Source organism: Crocodylus siamensis, chromosome 5 (genome assembly GCF_052110815.1).
Source record: "Crocodylus siamensis isolate JL-2025a chromosome 5, ASM5211081v1, whole genome shotgun sequence".
In the NCBI taxonomy this organism is placed as follows: domain Eukaryota; kingdom Metazoa; phylum Chordata; order Crocodylia; family Crocodylidae; genus Crocodylus; species Crocodylus siamensis.
Genome location: NC_143399.1, coordinates 204,501,071 through 204,519,286, shown reverse-complemented (window position 1 = coordinate 204,519,286; position 18,216 = coordinate 204,501,071). Strand labels below are relative to the sequence as shown.

At 49.0% G+C, this 18,216-nt stretch overlaps 1 long non-coding RNA gene across 1 annotated transcript in view; it reads left to right on the top strand.

Annotated features, from left to right (window-relative positions):
* Positions 1-16,063, top strand: part of LOC149865176 (uncharacterized) — a 42,728-nt gene extending 26,665 nt beyond the window's left edge. Inside the window, exon 3 of the long non-coding RNA XR_016442443.1 lies at positions 15,949-16,063. This is a non-coding gene — a long non-coding RNA (uncharacterized LOC149865176). The remainder of the gene's footprint in view (positions 1-15,948) is intronic.
* The last annotated feature ends 2,153 nt before the right edge of the window (positions 16,064-18,216 follow it).

Here is an 18,216-nt window from a genome sequence, read left to right as displayed (position 1 = left end):
TCAGCTGGAAGATCAGCTGGTTGGAGTACACATCAGAGAGCTTTCTTGTTCTTGAAGCGCACCCTGTTAGCCGGTTCGTCCCTCTTTTATACCTTTAGCTCAGTATCTTCAAAACAGTTGCGTGGTTGTATAAATCAAGAGACAGTCCTGAGCACTAACTGACAGGAAAGTCCTGTTAATCGAACTGCTCATTACTGGTTATCAGAAAATCTCAGTTTTGAATGAATTACCTTCCCCAGTGATGTCATGTCTCTATTAAATTTGGAACGTATCAGGAAATTGATTAACAACCAGGAAAAACACAAGGGTTTCGAGGAGACATCCTTGGAAGATTAAGGGAATCACTAGGGCACAAGAAGAGCAAATCAAGAGGAGACGCCCTCTACTTGTTGGTCAATGGGCTCATGTTGCAGAAAGGGAAGTTGAGGTTGGATATTGGGAAAAACTTCCTTACTAGGAGGGTGGTGAAGCACTGGAAGAGGTTACCCAGAGAGGTGCTGGGATCTCCATCCTTGCAGGACCGGCTAGACAAAGCCCTGGCTGGGATGATGTGGTTGGGGCTGGTCCTGCTTAGAGCAGGGGGTTGGACTAGATGTGACCTCCTGGGGTCCCTTCCAGCCCTCATTATCTATGATTGTATGGTTCAAAGCTGGGATGCAGGAGCAGGGAGCCATCTTTCCAAAGCTCCAGATGGAGGGGCAGCATCTTGCAGTTTTGTTTATTTGCTGCCTTTTCGTTATTAAGCAGCTAGGATGTGTTTTTTCTTGACATTACCATGAATGGAAAGTGGCAACTCCTAAATCAGTGAAAAAAAAGGCCCAGGGAGATCGTCTGATCTTTCTTGGAACAGCTTGAATGTTGCAATGGAGATAAATGACTCAGTGTGTCCATTAAGCACTAAAAGGCACATGGTTTGCTCATTATAGGCCATTGTATGAGAAGGCCTCAGCCCCTAATGTAATAAAGTTCTGCTTTATTAGGTTATTACAATTATAAACAATGATGCAAACATTGGGGTGGGGGAAAGAGGGCAAGCACTGCAACCGCAGTTGGCATGGTGTTTATTCTAATTTTACATTCTTAGTTGATGGAAATCAGTCCATCTCCGCTCAAGTCAATGGAAACGGGCTGGGAGTTCGTATATACAGCACAAAGCCGTATGCATATACGCCAGCTAGCTTGACGTGCACGGTGCTATGCAGACTTACCTGGAGGATCTGGCCCTGAAATTTTAACGACGTTTCATCACCAGTGCACAGTGTTAATGGGGCCAGTCTCAAAAGCTGCGATTCCCTGTAAAAGGTGCAGGCTGCTTTATGTCTAATCAAGCAATTGTACATAATTTCAGGGCAGCTGAACTGAAGTCTCAGCAAAACAACGTGCCGTTTTAAAAAGCACTCCCCGTTAAACATGATTGGAGAATTCAAGTGTTTCTTGCAGAGCTATTTGCTTAATGGGTAGAAAGGAGCTGACTGAAGTGTGGCTGCATTGCAAATTAGGATTTGTTTTATGTTAAACTGGAACGTGGCGTTCTTATTTCTGGGATAAATGCAGAAGTCAAAGGTTTCGCTGGGTGACATCTTTTATTGCACCAATTGCATAGCTGGGATAGCGTTAGATGAGCTTTCGAATGCGAGACGTGCTTCAAAGGGTCTGGGACAAAGACATCCAAATACATTGAGTTAGTCTGGAATAGCTTTTGGGACTTAAATCCATGCCCTGCTTTAATCTGAAGTTACTTTTAAGTGGGGACGAGATAAACCAGAACAAAGTGCTCTCGGGGTGGACCTGGGAGCGACTTACCATGGAATAAAAGAAGGTGGGTGTTTATTGTATTTCACCTGCTCTGGGGACATTTTTCCATGTGCACGCTCTTACTCTGTGCTAAGCAGAAGCTAAATCATGGTGATTTACTGTGGTTTGGCTATCCTTGTGGGCAGTAATATCACTTCTGGTTGCAACTGTCCTGGGATAACTGCTCTCTGTCTGCTACAGATCCCCCTGCAATTTATATCCAGGTACATAACTGATGTAAATTATACTGGTATAATGTGTCCAAGTCTATGTGCAAGGTCTGCACTTCACTACCCTTATGCAGCTCCACTAACACAAAGCTCCTCCCAGTGACAAAAGGGGAGGCTATGGTGGTGGTGCCTTTAGTAGCAATTATCCCCAGATCTGGGAATATATTAATCACTGGCTTTGCCTGCAGTTTATCACCATGGAAATAGTATCTGTATGCCAGATTGCTAATCTGAAAATGTGTCCAGAGGGATACATTTTGGTCTGTCGGGCTATGTCATGCCTTTCTGCATCCTGACAGCAGCTGGAGAGGCTTTGTGCTTGTACCACCTTTGTCAATACAAACGAGTCATTTCCATATTCATTTATTATACATGATCTGAAATGAGCTCGTGGGACAGCAGCCAGAAGATGACAGGTCTCATTTACAATGACAATGACTACAAGTGAGGATGGTTTGTTCGTGATCATCCCTCCCCCCACCCGTCGGGGCTGTGGGAGCATTTGAAAATGCAGCTGAAATATTGAGCTGCATCCTGCCTGGAGCACTAAACATATGAAAAAACACTTGATCCCTCTATTCTAGGATCCGCTCTATGGATCAGGTCCTGATCTGGTGTCCACTGAAGTCAATGGAAAGACTCTCCTAGACATCACATCTGACCCTGAGAAGGTTCAGAACTGACAGGGGTGCATGCAGTTAATGCTGTATACAAGATGCAATACCGACTCTTCCCATTACCCCTTCAACTATCAACCTCATGGCACAGCCTGTTTTGAAAGGTCCAGAGGACTTTTACTACTGTCTGTCATTACCAGGGATCCTGGTTTTCTCTGATTTAAAAAAAATTCCCAATTATCAGTTAAAAAAAAGTAACCCCAAATCCACATTTTTCCATGATTAAAATGATGTATGTATGGATGTGTGTGTGTATATATATGTGGGTGTATGTGTATATATATGTATATGCATATATTTATAGATGTGTATATATACGTATATATGCGTGTATATCTGTATATATGCATAAATATGTATATATGCACATATAGATGTATACATGTGTGTATATATATGTGTGTATATGTATGTATGTGTGTGTATGTGTATGCACACATATATATATATTAGTGGTGTTTCATTTAAATCATGGACAAATGTGAATATTGGGTCACTTTTTTTAACCAAAAATTGTTGGTTTTTTTTTAAATCACAGAAAACCAGGATCCCTGGTCATTGCCTGAGTTCTCTGCCATCATAAAATCCTTGCTAAATCAATCCAAAAGTTTACTGAGAGTTGTAATATTCTGGAAAAACCTGACTCCAGAAAGGATCGTTCTTCCTCACAGATGACTTTTTGTTGGGCTTGGGAAATTGTTTTCAAAGCTATTAGAGGAAGAGCAATGCTTTTCTTAGCTGTCCCTTTGACTCTGGACCTCCATCACAAATAATGTCCCTTTATTCGTTGGTTGTCCCTTTATTCATTGTAAGATACCTCCTGAAGCTGTTTGCAAACTCCAGCTACTTTCAGAGGGGAAATGTGGCATTTTATAGTACGTGGCAACACAACACGCCGTTGTGCACAGAAACTGGAGGCGAGAAAAATAACCTGTTGGAAGGAACCACGGGGCCATTTTTGTGCAACTAATTAAGCAGGCTGCAGTTTAGACAGGAGAAGCACTCTTGGGAAAGGTACTAGGAGCTCTTCAATAGCCACACGTAATCAGGATTGGTGTTTGATGAAACAAAGACCTTTGAAGCTGTATAAGACCCTGTGGCTCATTAATTAAGGACTGGTTTTCAAGGAAAGGGGCTTGCCTATCAACACCATCTCCTCCTGCTGCCTAAGAGAAGTGCTTTACTGAGCTGTCGCCCAGCTGCTAATACAGCTCCTTCTTTTGCTTGTAAAGGCAGAATGACACAAGCAGGTATAGATTTGGCAGCTACCTGCCAGTTAGTACCTTCGGGAGCTGAGTAGACTGTCATCCCACTTGAGCAATGAAACCTCTTGAGCTGGTGGTTGCTGTTCATAGAAAAGGCTCCAGCCAGTTTACGGAGGGTTTGGAGTCAAGCAGGCGGGGCATTTCTTGTTCAGCACTGCTCTTCCTCCCCCCCGGAAAGCTGCCAGGCTGGTGCGTGTCACTGTCATTATAATGACTCAGTCGAGTGCATTAGACATTGACTTTTTTCTCTCCTTTTTTTAATGCATCCTTGAAAGGGAAAGAGCCATTGACCTTTTGGCGCCCGCTTTTACATCGCACCACCTGAGGATGTCGTGTTGCGGCTGTTCCTCCTGCGTTGCAGTAAATTGCTCCTGGGAGGTTTTGCAGCAAATGGCACGGCTGCTTCAACAGGCTTCAGCGATGCGGCAGCTCCTGAGTCCTGGCTGTCGAGGCGGGAGAGCGTCGGCTGCCTCCGTGCATTGTCCGTTCGGTGGCTCGGAGAGCCTGGTCGCAGTCAGCCAGCTGATTAAACATGGGAGCATGCCTCCAGGCCTGAGAAACAGGAGGCTGGAAGTGGGGAAAGGTATATGTGCTTTCCCCAGGGAGCAGGGACCTTGTGGGAGAGACAAAACAACTGGATGGAGAAATCAGCACCATCGTTGCTATAACAGGAATTGGCACTAATAGGGGTCTACCTACAGTGTGGGGGGACATGCCAACTTCCACAGTTGATCCCGACGTAAAAGCTCTAATTCCCTGGTCATTTTAAGGTGGCCCCACCCATGGGTGCTGATTGGTGGAGAGGCCCCACCCCTTGGTGCTGATTGGCAGAGGCTGTGGTGGGGGGAGGAGGGACGAGGGGGAAGCTGCCATCTTGTCTGCTGTCCTTCATGCCACCCTGCCAACTGGCACCTTCCTCTTTCAGCAGCAAGGATTGCCAGCATTTTCCTTTTTTTCTTTTCCGATTGATTTTGTAGATTTTTGTGGACAGTCCCAGATTTTGCCGTTTATGTAAAAGCTGCGAAACCATGAATTAAATAGGCCCTAGAAATAATTAGTGAGCACTGCCGCACTTTGGTCTTAGTGTATAAGACTGTCTTTTTATTCTTTATACAGCATCAAACACAGCAGGCTCCTGGGCTCTGGCACTCCCTTGTAAAATAAGAGTTTTTAAACCTGAAAGCTTGCTTAAAAATTGTTTTCCGACTATTTAAGTTGGTCTAATAAAAGATATCAGATTCAGCCAAGATACGCCTTGGGATTCCTTGAGTGTGTATTGACAATCTTTTTATAGAAGCAAGACGTTGGCTGCCATCAGCCAGCCTTAGGGTGGGCAACATGGGTGACCGTCCAAGGTGCGTGGCTGCCATGGTCCCTTGCTTTACCTGTGGCAGGTGAGGGTGTTAGGTCTATGATGTGTCAGGGTGTGAAGGGTGGAGATTATGGATTTGTCTGGGATGGTTTGGATAGGGCTGGTCCTGCCTCAAGCAGGGGTTGGACTAGATGTGAGCTCTGGAGGTCCCTTCCAGCCCGACTTCTCTATGATTTTAGCACCCGGAGAGACTATATTTAATGCACATTAGCAAAAGCGCATCAATGAACATGTAGACGCACCCAGGGAGATTCACTGCTATAGCCCTGGCCAGGCATCTGAAGAACTCGATGGAGATCTCCCAAGACCCATAAGGTCACCTGTCCTCTGTATGTCTACACCGCAGTGACTGCAGCTTAGCATAGCTGTCTCCTCGGTAGCTTGGGTTCGGGGGGTATCGGCGGAGGAGACGTGGAGCTCGGTCCACGCAGACGCCGAGTGAATGATCTCAGTGTGAGAAGCGAGCTGGACTGTTTGCACTGTGCTGCTGGATGTATGCTGGGGGTGAATGGTTAAAATGCTTTCAAATGCTAGTGCATTACCACTGATCCACTGAGACTCGTGGGCGTCCCCCAGCCTGCTCTGCTGGGTGCTAAACTGTCCCAGCCCTAAACCTGCTCCATTCGGGTTTAAATAGAGCCATAGCTCCAGTATCTCAGTGTGAGAGCAAAGAGACCATACAGGCACCCAGCTTCAGCAGATTCATGCTCCCAGGGGAAAACCCGCTCCCCCTTTTTAAAACAAGCCAACGTTACATCCGGTCACGGTCATGGACGGCGATAGACAAACGGTGAGAGCAGCGGCACTTTAATCAGGGCAAAGCTCTGAGAAATCAAATAGAGGGAATTATCTTTTGCCAGATTGTAGCTGGGGTAAGAGTAGTCCTGACCCCTATGTTTCACTGTCTGGGGCAGAGCAGCTCATGACCGCAGCAGTGCACCAGTAAGAGCAGCACAATGAAACTGGTGTAAAACCAGAGAGATGGACGATGACCTGAGATCCTAAGCAAGCGGTGGTAAAAAACACAGCGTGGCCCAAGGTCTTCTTTATTTAGAGAGCCGCACACATCTCGCTTTCTGTTTCTTACAGGCCAGATCCCACTGTAGAGCAAATATTAGAAGCACAATGGGAGACTGATATTATTCCTCATCCTAAACTCTCTTCCTTGACCCTCTGCCAGCTAACCACTTTCCAGCCAAGGTGAATACGGGGACACCGGCTTTTAATATTCTCTCTTGGGGAATGATGCAGATAGCATGAAACTCAGATCAAGGGAAAGCTATTTTTGCCCTGAGAATCAACTGCTGGCACAGACTTTGCTTGTAATTATCCCCTGCCCCGTCCTGACCCCGGTACTCACTGGGAATCTCTGGATGATCCAGGATAATTAGTGAGTCACCAGGTCCTCATCAAAATGAATTTTTCCACCATCCTGCATCTGAAAATCCTCAACCCGTGGTGTGAGGAGTGTGGAAGTTTGTAATGATCCTTTTGTGGGTGAAGATGCATTTTATAATTCAGCAGAATCAGAACTAGCCCCCCTGCTCGATCCCTATTGCAGGATCTTGAATGCAACTTATAGTTGCCTGAGAGTTAGGACTGCTTCTCATCTCTTTCCTCAGCAGATCTTGGAGTGCTGCACCAATGGCGTCGGCGTCATTATCCCCATTGTACAGATGGGTACACTGAGGCAAGAAGCTGGGAAGTGACTTGCTCAAGATCACTCTGCAGACCCATGACGGAGCTGGCAAACCAGATCTCCCGAGTCTCAGCGCCATCTTTACCAGACCACAAGGTCTACTAGAAAGGCCGGGTCACACCATCAGACGTTTGGACAGACCTTTCCAAAATAGAGTATGATGGTCTTTATAGGTCCAGGAAGGTGAGGAGGCATCCAGGACTCCCCAGGCCTCTGGAGAGGAGGTGAAGAGTGTCCTTTGTGGTGACTCAGGCTTGGGGAACAGCTGAAGTCCCTCCAACCTCAAATTTTGAAGCACACGTTGCTTTTCACAGTCTTGGGAGTGGGGAAGAGGGTGAAGATCTCAGTGCTTTATCCCTGTCTAGGATGTGAATAAGTATCTAAGAGAAAAAAACATGGGGCTAAAGCTGCTAATTTTCCCCTTAGCGTCCCTTACCTACTGGACATCTCTTTCCCTGACCCACATCTCTTCAGCAATATGGTGATGGAAGCTGTAATTTTTGAAAGGTGCTCCCTAATTCAGGAGTTTGAGGAAGCTGGTCGTTGGGAGATGGTCCTTCAGTTGAGTAGCTAGTGGGTGTGGGTGAGAGACAGACAAAGGGTCTGCAGAGGTTGCTACTGCTCCACAATAAGAGATGTTCCTTTTATTTGAATCTACAAGTGAGACTTTAGCATGGAAATTTCATTGCGTGTCAGTGGGAATGAAGTCCCTGTACCCATGGAAACTTCCCCCCTTGAATGGGAATCATTTATAAGTGGCAGGGACACTGAGGAGAAGAGTTTTCAATGAGCTACAGGCAAAACGATGGAAAGTGAGCCATGCACATTGCAGAGCGCTGAACCTTTAGACAGGCAAAACCCTAGGAGTTGTTATGATACTAGAGAGAGGCGGAGGAGGAAGAAAACTGCTCGGCATCTCCCTAAATCGACAAATAATGAACCAGCCTGTCTGGCCTCAGCCATGCTAATGAAGTCATCACAGAGGAGGTAACATGCATACATCAATATATACGGTCTACAAGGAACGGAAGCTCAGATTAGGAAATGAATAATTCCCGAAGACATAACCTAATCACATAGGCTTGCAAGAGGAAGATGCACGGATAATTATGTTTGTTCCAAAGGGTAATGCAATCAAAAGCTAATATGGGGCCAGTGGTTCGTCACCTGTTGTAAACTCGTTACCTGAGCCGAAAGGGAAGGTCCTCTGTCTCGGTGTGGGAGCTTCTCATAGGTTCCTGGTGTTTATGGGACGAGCCTGGGACCCCCTTTATCTCAGACACCTTTACGTTTCACCCAGCTCCTCCTGCCCAGTAACAGGTGCGGGGATTAGGCATACCTCCCCCAAAAGGCATCTGGTCTTCACCTGAACACATCAAGGGGTGGACATCCACCTTTTCCCTTGACAGTCTATCCTGATGCTTTGTCCCGTTTGCTGTTTGAGAAACGTGCTTTCTGCTGGTTGGAAGGGGCACGTTTCACTTGCGGCAAGGTCATGTTTCACCCTCTTTCAGCAGGCAGGGCAGGGTGGCACTGTAAAGACTAACTGGTTCAGAAAGGCATGGGCTTTTGTAGGCAATGGCCTACTTTGGCAGATACAGACGCTTCAAGGCTCCGGCTATCAGTCATGAGTATCTCCCCTCCGTGCTCATAAACACCCTTAAAGAGACCCCACGGCTGAACAATGTGGAGTCTAAAGCTATGTCTGCATTGCCCTTGTGCCAGGAAAAAGACTGGAAGCACCCCTTCCCGCTTGGTCCTGCTTTGTCCATGCTAAAGCTCAGAAATTAGGCAGTAAAATCAGTCTAACGTGGCTCGGAGATGTTCTCAGACTCTTGGTCCCATCTCAGCTGGCTGTGTTACCTCTGTTTTGGGCTTTGGCATATGCTGAATAGGGACTGGGGAAGTGGTCGGCTTGTGCAGGGCAGCCCAGGCCTTGGCAAGGAGGCAGGACTGATGTGGCCTAAGTAGCCTCTGCTGGCAGGATCAGGGCCCTAAAGGGCACGTGCATGCATCTGAAGTTGCCTATAGGGCCTGATCCAGAAGCTGGACTGATAGTGGCTGTTGCAAACTGAACAATTCAGGAGTCAGATCCTCAGCACTGCCAATTTACACCCCATCCAGCCTTGTGCATTAGCAAATAATCCTCTCCTCTTATGCCAGGTGAGCTCAGGATAACTGAACCAAGGGGAAAAGCTCTCCTTTGCTTTTTGCCACTTTCAACTGCTTGCCCTTCACCCACCTTGAATGCTGTTGAAAAAAGGCAAGCCAGCTTTTATTTCCTGCCCATTTCAGTTTTGCTGCACGTTTTCTGCAGCCTGCTTTGCCGTGCTCCCCTTGGCGGCACCGACCCAGCATGCATGCCAGCTTCCTCAGGCGACGGGCTGCAGGGTGCCCCCGAAGCCTTGCAGAGCTCTCCCTGCATCCCAGGGGGATGCATTCAATAAAGCAGCTCCTTCTTCACCTTCACAGTGAGGCTCATTGAAAGCTCCCAGGACCCTGGCTGGATCGCTGGCCTCTTTGGTGGGTCAGCGGTAGAATAAAATGCCCCATCGGGCTGCCGTGCTGCACACCTCGGCGATACTCACGTTTTTCCCGCAGGGTTAACTTACTCACAGGCAGGCTACGGAGGGAGTTGCTTAATGACCTATATATGAAATTGCCTTGGCTGGGATCCCTGTGGTTATAGGCCAGAATCCCACTAGGAACAACTCTTCCTTCGGAGGTGAATTAAGTTCACTGCTGCATAGAGGTCTTTCAGATGAGACGGGAAGGCCGGAGAGCTGCTCTGCTCCGTGAGGGCTGCCTGTCACTTCCAATAAGAGATGGGGTCTGTCTGCCGGTCTTCCTACGGTCCCCATAGTGCTAAAGGCTGTGACAAGTAGAGACGGTCCCTGAGCCAAAGCACTTACTCCCTGCAGCTGGATTGCATGCTCAACCTCTTTCTCCCTGTGGGAAACTGAGGCACAGGCAGAAGAAGGGCCAGCTTTTTATGGGGACTGAAATTCCTGGTTCCTATGGAAATTGGTGGCCATTAGAGGCTTAAGCGTCGTTGACATGGCCCAGGTTGCGTGGATGGAGTCTGGGATGGGACCAGGGCATGAACACAAGCCGTCTCAGCCCACGTCCGCCGTCTTGATGTCATGTCAAGTTTATCCTCCTTGTCCTTCCCAGGTGGTCGTGATGTGGTCCACCTCGGCAGGGGCTGTATGCCAGTGCGGTATGACTTGGGCATTGAAGGCAGACAGGTTCTTTGGGGGAATCCCATATCTTTTATTAGACCAACTCAAATAGTTGGTCGCTACAACCTACACCCCTTCAGCATTTAAAACAGTTTGAGGCCTCGTGGGTAAGTCTGCCCCATCAGCGGTTTTCCTCTGGCTCCTGAAGACGTCACGCCACCAGACTCCTGTTCCCTCAGTCTTGAGTTGCCCTCGAGATGACGCTATATAATCTAAATCTGAATTGCTTTCCTGAAGCATAACAGACTTAAGTTACTCCAGCTGACTTCCTGCCCCTGGGGCAGGGGCTGGACCTGATGATCTCGTGAGGTCCCTTCCAGCCCTAATGTCTATGAATTTATGAAATCAACCTTACGGAGTCGCTCCAACATTGGATCTGGTCTTGCTATCTGTGGTAATCCTCCGAAACACCGATGGACTGAAATAAGGATCAGGCCTTTTCACTGCATGATGTTTGGTGGTTTTCTCCTGTTTGGGTTTGATTGTTTTGTTGGCTCGCATGCAGAAATGTAGGTGTGAGCGAGGCCAAACAGCAAGCCCAATGCTCAACAATGCGCAGAAACCACTTGCATCTGCATGGGCCCTGGAGCATCAGGCCACTTCTAGAGCCTGCTGTAATGGAGGATAATAGCTTAGTACTTTAGCTAATGAAGACACCCCTTTAGCAAGGGTCTGGCACAAAATCAGCGTGGAACCATTTTAAACCAGTACCTGCTCTCTGCTGGGGTATACATCCCCTAAGGTGGTTTGGAAGCACCCTGGAAAAGGAAAGGTGCAGGGATAATGCACTCAGGACCCCAGAAGCGGGATCAGTGCTTGCATACTTGACAGTGGTGTGGGCTAGGAGTCAAGCCCTTACTCAGTGTGAATTGACACTGTGATCAAGACCTGGGTCTCCTGGACGTCCAAAAGGAGTATCCTCCTCGGGGTGTCTTCACCCTGGGCGTGACTGGTTGACTCTTACTCTCTTGGTGGCATAGCCTGCCTGCGTGATGGCCATGCAGCTCTGAGGGATGAGTCCGTGGGGTTTCGTATCTTGAGAGCAACAGGGCTCGTTTGGAGGCTTCAGTGAGGAATGATCCCCACAGATCCCATCTCTTCTCTGGCACAAGCCACCCTGTTGAAATGGGGGCCCCACGTCTCTCCAGGTGCTGGTGCTTCGCAAGGGGTCCCAGGGGCCGAGTGGGGGCTGGCAGAGGCACAGAGCCCACCTGAGTGCAGTCTGGGAGCTGGGTGCATGATAACCCTAACCCTAACCATAACCCTCTCCCTATACCTGTCAACCAGGATGAGAAAAGGATTGCAAAAGGAAGGAGCAACAACCATCTCTGCATGTCTGGTGACCAGCTGCCCTGGTTGGAGAGGCCGGGGTGGCTCTCCTCTGCCCGCTCGGGGCCGTGCCAGCTCAGTGGCTCAGCCAGCTTGGCAGAGTACCTGCCAGGGACTTTGGCTAGCCTGGGTCCCTTGCTGCCTTGCCCTGTGGTCAGGCCAGGAAATAGCCCATTTCCTGACCTCATTGCACAGGATTAAGTTGAACACTGGATGCTGCCCTATGGCTTTTTCTGCTGGAACTGGAACCCAGCTGGGCTGTCGAGGGGGATGCTTTGAGGGTGGGGGTCTGCACTTAGCCACCTGAAGGAGGGGGAGGGCTGGGTCTGGTATCCTGCACCCCTTCTCCTTCTGCCTGTGGCAACGGGGGCATTTATGTCCGAGCAGAGGGGCAACAAACCATATATTCACTCCATGCTGGGTGGGAAAAGGAACCGTGACTAGGGGGCTGGTGGGTGGTCTGGACCCAGTGCAGATGGAGGGTGAGGATAGCAGGATACCGAGCAGCTGCAGAAAGAGGAGGTGATGAGGGAACTCAGATCTCAGGCAGAGGTGAAGTGGTGGAGATGGGGGATCAGTACTGATACCCAGGAAGCACATGTGTTGCAGGGGAGGACAGGGGTTAGACACCCCCGCTCCCCCATGTTACACTCCTGGGACATAGTGGTAGCAGTCAGATCCAGTAGTGAGAGAGGAAGTTTGGGACAAGAGTCAGGAGTTGAGCCAAGGTCAAGACCTGGAGCAAAGCTGAGATTGCAAATCCCAGGTGGACTTGGCTAGGGGCCCTATGGGTATGTGGCCAGCCTGACTTACCTTACCTGGTGGGGCTGCCTGCTGCAGCTCCTGACACTCATATCCTGTGGAGAGGGGTGTGCATGTGTGTGTGTGTGTGTGTGTGTGACACTTGCATTGCGAGTGTCACACACACACCTTTGCAGACCTTTGCAGAGGTGCCTGTGTGTGCATGAGAGAGACAGCACCGGTGGTTATGGACTTTGTCAAAGCTTGTGACAATGTGGGGAGGGCAAGCCAACCTGGAGCTGGTGCAGGAGGGTGGGGGTGACTTAGGAGTGGTGTAGGGCACGGTGGGGCACCAGAGACAATGCAGACTTGGAGTAGAGGGCAGTGGACACCAGAGCGACTCCAGTGTGTGAGCCGTCCTATCCCCTGGTGAAGGCCCAGATGTTCGTGCATTTTGGGGTACAGTCTTCTTGGCCAGGTGCAGATTAACCCCTAGCCCCTAGTGGGAGAATGGCTCAGAAACCCGGCTGTGAGGCACTCCTGGAATCTCCTGTCCCCTATGAGGATGTACCTTGCACAGAGGAAAGCTGATTTATCCGGTGACAACCTCCCGGTAGCTACACGCTGTGTGAACGTGATGGCTACTAACTTGGCTGACCTGCAGGGATTGAACAAGAGATCTCCTGGCTGCCGCTGCAACCAGCTGGGGACTCAGAAGTAAGCACTGGGCAGGGGTGAGTGAAGCGTTAGCAGATCGCGCGTCCCTGGTTCCTTTGTAGTGTTTCCCCTAATGACTGAATCCAGCCTAGTTTTTTTAATTTAATGATTGCTAAATTTACCTGTCCTTTAATTGGATATCTCACCTCAAGGGAAATTTGCATCCTCACTGCTTTGGCCAACTCAGTTGCAGCAGTATGCTGAGAGGTGCATGCATTTCTTGCAAAATGGGAAAATCCTTCCCAGTGACTCTGAATGAAAGAGGAAAGACAGGGCTGGTGTCTAGAGACCACAGTGGAGCAGTCGTGGGGCATTTCAGTGTGGTCTTGAGGAGAGCTTGGCTTCACCCCAGGGTGTTGAGGGAGCAGCAGGGGTTATTGCAGGACCCTTGGCACGGCTTTATGAGCGCTCGTGGTGCTCGGGCCAGGTGCCGGATGACTGGAAGGTAGCCAACATGGTCCCCATCTTCAAAAAAGGGAAGAGAGAGGACCTGGGCAACTATAGGCCCGTCAGTCTTACCTCAATCCTAGGGAAACTCTTCGAGAAGATCCTCAAGGAGCACATCTGTGACGGGCCGCTTCAGGGATGATGCTCAAGGGCAACCAGCACGGTTTCATTTGGGGAGGTCATGTCAGACCAACCTGATTGCCTTTTATGATCAGGTCACAAAGGCAATGGATGCAGGTATCGCCATGGACGTAGTCTTTCTGGACTTCAGCAAGGCCTTTGACACCATCTCCCACCCCATCCTCATTAAAAAACTAGGCGACTGTGGCACTGATGCCTACACAGTCAGATGGGTTGCAGATTGGCTGGAGGGTTGCACTCAGAGGGTGGTGGTGGATGGGTCATATTCGACCTGGGGGGAAGTGGGCAGCGGAGTCCCCCAGGGCTCGGTCCTTGGGCCCGCCCTGTTCAATCTCTTTATCAGTGATTTGGACGACGGGGGGAAAAGCACCATGTTTAAATTCGCTGATGATACAAAAATTTGGGGTGAGGTGAGCATGCTAGCAGGGAGGGAAAGACTGCAGCAAGGCCTGGATAGGTTACAGGAGTGGGCTGACATAGCCAGGATGCGTTTCAATACTGACAAGTGCAGGGTGCTGCACGTGGGCAGTAGTAACCAGCAGCACACTTACAAGATGGGAAACTCCCTTCTTGAGAGCACGAGGCAGAAAGGGATCTGGGGGTCATCATTGACTCCAAGATGAACATGGGCCGGCAGTGTGGGGGCGCGATCAGGAAGGCCAACCGCACCTTGTCCTGCATCCACAGGTGCATCTCGAGCAGGGCCAGGGAGGTGATCCTCCCCCTCTGTGCGGCACTGGTCAGGCCGCAGCTGGAGTACTGTGTCCAGTTCTGGGTGCCCCACTTCAGGAGGGATGTGGACAACATGGAGAGGGTCCAGAGGAGGCCACCCGCATGGTCAGGGACAGCAGGGCAGGCCCTACGGGGAGAGGCGACAGGACCTGAACCTGTTCAGCCTTCACAAGAGAAGGCTGAGGGGGGACCTGGTGACCATCTATAAACTCACTAGGGGGGACCAGAAGGGTTTGGGAGAGACCTTGTTTCCCCAGCGCCCCCCGGCATAACAAGGAATAATGGCCACAAGTTGTTGGAGAGGTGGTTTAGATCAGACATCCACAAGAACGACTTCACGGTCAGGGTGGCTAGGAGCTGGAACCAACTTCCAAGGGAAGTGGTGCTGGCTCCTACCCTGGGGGCCTTTAAGAGGAGGCTTGATGACTACCTGGCTGGAGTCATTTGATCCCAGTTTTTCTCCTGCCCTGGCAGGGGGTCGGACTTGCAGATCTACAAGGTCCCTTCGACCCGACTTCTGTGATTCTATGATTCATGGATGGTCCTACCAAGGCAGACAAGCCAGATTGTGGGGATGATGATGGGGATGATGATGGTGAATTTCCAGGAGCCCTTGGACCATTCAGTTGGCTTCTTTGTCTCCATCTTCGCTGTTCTCCGCTGTCTAGGTTCATATACCATGTTCCTTGCTGTGCTACCCAGCCTCCCTCCATTTGTGCATTCAGCAGCTCACATTGGGCATGCAGCGATTGCTTTCTTCTTGCCCTAAAAGGTGGCACATGTGGGTAAGAAGTGCTTTGCTCCTTGCCTGGTGAGCAAGGGCATGCTGAAGAGTGCACCATGCACTCAGAGCAGAAGGGGATGAGATTTGTCGGGGGCTCTTGGTTCTTAAGGAAGCCCCGTTCATTGCCTTGGACCAGCCCCCGGGAAGACCCCACCTGAGATTTACTCTCAATGTAGACATTTGCATGGGACCAGAAAAGCAGAGCTGTCAACCAGGGTTGCCTGTCCAGGTCTTCATGTATCCTCACAACCCCTGCATGTAGTCAGGCACCGCTGTCTTACAGAGGGGGAACTGAGGCAGGGAGAGGGATATCGAAGGGTCCATTCCCCAATGACTTCAGAGGCCCTTAAGTGTTTTGCCAAAGGTCGCCAGTGGTGACCCTACCTCCCAGTGACAAAGGGACGATGGTTTCCAAGCCTGCGCTATTCACCAGTGCAGCACCCACATACCAGCATCAAAGAATGGGCCTTTAAACACCCAGCAGAGAGATCCCATTATCTCCCATTACCTGTCTGGCAGAACAGCCCTGCCAAATACTAATGCCTGGCATCCACTGGGAAGTAAAAATAAGTGACAAAATTTTCCAAATGTCTGCTCCCCAGATTCACTGAAAAGACAGAGAGGGCTTCAGATAATTTCCCAGGGGATGCAGCTGTGTGATCTATGGGCAGACATCTCCTATAGACATTTTGCTTTATGGCCCTTTGTTTAAAAGGAGAAGATTCATCAAGCAGATTCATTTACTCGTGCAAATTAGCAACATCTCTTCTTCCTCCAGGCAGATGCCTTTTGCTGAACTTTGGAGACTTCCTTTGAGAGAGGCAGAGAGATGCTTTCCTCTCCTCGCTACCAGCCGATGTTAAATGCTGCTCTTGAGAAAATGACAAGCGAAGGTTAGGAACAAGACTCATTTGGCTATTTCTTTTTAGGGGTAGGGCTATGAAAATGCATTTTCCATGTGGGAAACAAGGGTAATTCCTAGCTGAAACCCTTCACATAGACTAGGGTTTCGGTGTCATGCTTAATAGGCTAGCTGCAGCTCTCTTCCCCTTCTGGTCTCTCTCGGAGCAAATTCACCTGCCAGGTGTTAGGCTTCATGCCGTTTCCTATCCAGGGACGGAGTTTCTCAGTTCTCCCATTTGTAGACTGGGAGCTCAGCTCTGGTGCCCTGATTGCCCTCTGTTATTAATGTCCTTTTCTGTCTGAGTCTAGGCGTCTCTTTAGGAGGATCAGTCGCATATGATAATGTAGAGCATTGCTTGCTTAATGGTAGAAACCCATCAAAGGGGGAAAAACATTTAAAAACAGCAGTCTACAGGCATGTCTATCTTACCTGCAGTTGTTCTGTGCTCTGATGCAAACCTATGCAAACCCGGCGTCTTTAAACACACCCATGAGAGTGTTTTTGCATTTGTTTCCTCCCAATAACTACCTCTCCCTTCAGGTCTCTGTCTTTAAACCATGCTGTTAATATTTATTTGCTCTTCTGTGCTATCTCCTTTCCAGGTCAAAACTGGTCGTGTCGAGCAGGTGGAAACGGAGGCAAAGAACCATCGCAGTTGGTTAGTAGTTCTCACTTTTTCCTTTAACAGTGCTTAGGGAGAGGTAGCTCTCTAGAGCCCTTCTTTTCCCATCCTGCTTTCTCACCCCCACTTTGATGTGCATTTACAGCTCCAAACCTTCATAAGTCCATATTGCAAAATAACAGGAGCCAGAAACCATAAAGAAGGCAGAGCAGAGTAGCACCTTATAGATCAAATGATTCAGAGAGCCTGAGCTTCCATAGGCAACGGCCTAGCAAGTAACAAAGTAAGCTCTTGCTTGTAAAAGCTCATGTCTCTCTGAACTGGTCTATAAGGTGCCACTTTGCCTTGCTTTCAACCTGACTGCAAGCTAACGTGGCTAATTACTGCTCAGATCATAGATTCTGAAGAATAGGCCCAAATGGCACAAACACAGGCTATTTATTGGTAAGGTTCTGATACCAACTTTTGCCGTGGTAGTAAGTCTCCACCCATCCTTTTGCCTGTAGGCCAGAGGCCCCTTCACCTTGCCATACTGTATCTTGGCTAGTGGTGGCCAGAGGTGACTTTTCTATCCCTCATACCCTACCTATGGGTGTGTCCACAAGTGCACATTTACCATGCAGTAACCAAAATTACTGTGCAGTATGGACACATGTTTCTATGTGCATGCCCGTGCTGCACAGTAAATATGGTGACTTACACTGGCTTGAGTGTAAATTTGATACCTGCATCATGCCAGTATCAAATTTATGCCTGATCAGTTACAGCACAGTAACGAACGTGTAGACACCTTACTGCGCAGTAATGCTCTGTGTGTGTGTGTGGAATGACTTGGGACTAACTTTAGTCCCAAGTCTGTCTACACACAGCGTTAAAGCGCTTTAATGACTGCATGTATAGATGCTGGCCCGTTCCCACTTACTGCTCAGTTACTAACTGTGTAGTAAATTTAAGCTGGTGTAAATGCACATGTAGACATGCCCATTTATTAGTGAAAAGTGGAGCAAATAAGTACTGTAGGCTCAGCCTCTTAGACTTCCCCACCAAAAAGTGGCAAGAGATTTCCACGTTCTTGCATCTGATCTTTGGTTTGCAGTCCACAGCCTACTGAAGGATCCCTTCTTCCACCTTCTTTATTCAGACTGGAGCAGCCCTTGTGCTGTTCACCTGGCCTCTGCTTCAGCTACAGCTGGAAGAACCACGTTTGCCCTGGTTGCAGAATTCAGACTTCTGAACAATGAAGGTTAGTGCATCAGTAGTTGGAAACTGTCCATGGGTGTAACAATATCACACACACACACACACACACAAATACGTTTCCATCTCTCATCACTTTCCCCAGTCTCTTGGTCTATTTTTGAACCCCCTGTCTATTTTTGGTTGTAAGCTCTTTGGCCCAAGCACGTGAAATCCTATATGGCTGACTGGCAAGTGGAATATAAGTAAAAATAATGGCCATATTTTAACTGTTCTACTGATGGCTTCAGCATCTGAGGGTAGCTCCTGTTTCCGCTTTACTT